Source organism: Lipotes vexillifer, unplaced genomic scaffold, assembly GCF_000442215.2.
Source record: "Lipotes vexillifer unplaced genomic scaffold, Lipotes_vexillifer_v1.1 scaffold584, whole genome shotgun sequence".
Classification (NCBI taxonomy): Eukaryota; Metazoa; Chordata; class Mammalia; order Artiodactyla; family Lipotidae; genus Lipotes; species Lipotes vexillifer.
The window spans coordinates 82,105-85,438 of record NW_006783036.1 but is presented as its reverse complement, the minus strand read 5'-3'; positions in this window follow the sequence as shown (position 1 = coordinate 85,438).

Sequence of the window (3,334 nt, the reverse complement as noted above, 5' to 3'; positions counted from 1 at the left end):
TGGAAGGCTCCGGGCAGACAGTCTAAGCTCGGACTTCAGGAGTAGGGAACAGCGTTCTGGACCGAAGCAACGCAGTAGTGTGTGTGCAGAGGACAGACGGAGTAAGAGAGCCGAAGCTGGTTCACGCCGCTGAAAGTTAGGCTCAGTGGGGTTGGGGGCAGGGGGCAGCAGGGCTGACTACCAGGTGGCTGGGGGATGTCCCTAGGGGCACAGTGCTGGAGGTCAGGAGCCCCACAAGAGGGTGGGGGCTGGACCGGGGCAGGGTTGTGATGAGGGAGAAGGGTCCTGGATGTTCTGGAAGCTGGCAGAGGGGACTTGGAAGACCACTGGGGAGGTTTAGGGGCCACCCTGGGCTCCAGCTTGGGTGTCGTGCAGACATGTGCAACAGGGCACGTCTGGGGGTGTGGGCAGGGAGTGGGGATGCCTGGGAGAGCTCTGTTTCTGAGGAAGTAGGGGGTTACCTGAGGCCCAGCCAGGCGTAGACCTGAGGAAGGGCCCCTTGGGGAGTCTGGGTCCTGCTGGGGTGGGGGTGAAGAGCCAGGGCCAGCACATTCCTGGGGGCTGCCCTGGAATGGTGCCCGTGGTGCTGGGGCAGATGAAACACACACAAACAACTTTTCCTGGGGCAGAAAGGGGCCAGGCTGAAAGAGGAGGACCACACAGACACACAGACTTGACACAGACACAGAAACACACGTTGACACACACATGACACAGACACAAACGCTTCTAGATGAGATGTCACACACTGACACCAATACACAGATACAGGTCTACTTGGATATGTCCCCATGCACTCAGAGACAGGCACACACACGCACATACACGCACACACACACAAATGCTTGGGAACACACACATACACATGCATCCACTCAGGCACACGTGCCGGGATGTGCACAACAGGATGCAGACACACACAGGTGCACACACAGAGCACACTACTTATTCCTGGGCTCACTGAGGGATCCGCACAGCTGGCAGGGCCCAGGTGAGCCTGCCCAGCGGGACGACTCATGCCTGGCAGTTCCCGTTAGCTGGGCTGCAGCCGGGCGGCCTTCCAGCAGTCAGACAGACACACACATCACTGCCGGGAAGAGGCCCTGGCAGCCTTCCGTCTCTCGAGCCCATGGCATGGTGGGGCACAGCCCTGTCCTTTAGGTGGGGACACCGGGGCTTGGGTCTAACCCCTCCTGCCCTGGTGTCTTCTCTCAGGCCAGGCAGCATTGCTCTGGGGCCTGAGACCCTGCCCTACTCTGTCTGGATGGGAGTCAGTTACTTGTGGGCACAGGGAGAGAGCTGTATGTGTCCCTGGGTGTGTCTGGCATCTGCTCGGGCCTGTCGGGGGTCTCAGCCTGCCTGTCCTCTGTGTGTGTGACTCTGGCCTTGTGGGCCTGGGAACAAGGGGCAATCTGTGCAGTCAGCACAAGCTCTCTGTCCCCCTGCCCAGTTAGGCATGTGAACTTGGATAAGCTGTGTGGCTCCTGGGCCCCCGTTCAGCTGAAGTGGCCTCACCCTGTGTGACATATATCCTGATTTTCCAGCATGGCGCACACAGGGCTGTGGTGGCTCCTGTCAGCTCTGTGGGGAGGGGGAGGGGGGAGCCTTGGGTGGGGAGGCCAGGGGGCTGCCCCACCTAAACAGAGGCCAGGAGGAGGGGGTCTCATGTGGCCACTGAGGGAGAGTGGAGGCGGGCACCGCTGGCCCCTCTGGGGACAGTCCCTGGGCAATTGGGTGCTCCCTGGGAATCCTGGCCAGCCAGGCCAGTGGCCTCCCTGGGGCCACTTTTGCCTTTGGGCTTGGTGAGGGTTGGGTGGGCTTACATTTTCCTGCTGGGGCCGAGTTCACTCTGCTGCCAGGGAGTTGAGTCAGCACTGGCTCAGGGCCCCAGATTCAGGATGAGGGTAGGCAGGGACCACCCCAGCCCCAGCCAAGGGGTTGCCCCTTCCCCTCTCCTGTGTCCCCTGAGGCAGAGGGCTGGCCTCACCCGCTGTGTGCACCCCTATGTACCACCGGGGGCCCTGTAGGCCCATTTCATCTCTGGAAGTGTGTGGTCCCTCAGGCAGTGTACCCCACAGAGGGCAGACTGCAGCTGTGTAGAGGGAGACTGCCCAGGAGTCAGCCCCCAGGCCAGCCAGGCTGGGCCCTGCCTCGTCCTACCAATCCCTCCTCCCACCCGTGGGGGCCTTGAAACCCCGGCCTGGCCCCGGGGTCACAGCGCCTGATGGGGAGAAGGCTGCCCGGGTAGGACCTGCGAGGCCCATCTGTGCCTGACCCCTGCCCTCCCTACCGCCCAGCCGAAGCCTGGCAGGGCGCCTGCCGCAGTGCCCTGCGCAGCCAGGAGCTCCTGCCGTCACGCTCTGCTCCGGCCCCGTCCTGAGGTCCCCCTCTGGGGACAGACGCCCCGCTGGCGGAGGCCACAGCAGCTGGGCATGGCTCAGGAATAGCTGCCCCTCAAGAAGCATGGAGACACGGGCTGACTCACAGACACACTTGGCACACACAAGGCCCCGCACCATTTCTGAGGGGCACCCCTGTGGGGGGCGGCCTGTGGTGGCTGTAAGCGGCCCGCGCTCTCTCCTGCTGGCCCGCACTTGCTCAACCCCCTCCCTAGGAGCACCGTGCCAGGGAGGCTGGCGCCATACTCCAGCCCTGGCCCGGCCCGCTGGTCGCGGGTCTCAGACTGGGTACCCAGGTGCTGCGGCTGGCGGTGCAGTGCACTGCTGGGCACAGGGCGAGGGGCCAGGGCTGCCGGCCGGCGTAGCTCCTTAGGCCCACACTCCTCAGCAGAGCCCCAGGCCTGCCCCACCCACCTGGCTGGCTGCCCTCCGTGCCACTCCAGGCAGGCAGGGATGCCCAGAGCATCAATGATTGATGCCTCCTTGCAGCAGCCGCGGCAGCATAAGCAAAATAGCTCTGCCACTGTCCCTGCCCCAGCACAGCTGGAGGGGCACACAGGGTGGTGGGGGCACCTGGGATGTCCTCCACTGCCATCTGCCCTCCCACCCAGTCCTCTGCACAGAGGCGGGGGGAAGGGCTCCAGGTCTGCTGGCCCCCGGCCTCTAACTGCCTCACTCTCCCCCAAGCTGAGTGCCCACTCCAGGCCTGGGGACGGGCGTCCTCCTTGACTCACCCTAAGGACTCGGGGCTGAGGAGCAGACCAGCTAGGTGCTCCCTGGAGTGAGTGGCCCTCCCCATGGCTCATCAGGCGATGTGCAGAGTTGCTAGGATACCGTGGGGCTCCAGGCGGAGTGGCAGCCGGCCCCTTCTTCCTGAGGCTGTGTCAGGGGAGGCTTGGCGGGGCAATGGCAGAGGAGAAGCTGCCCCCCCCACC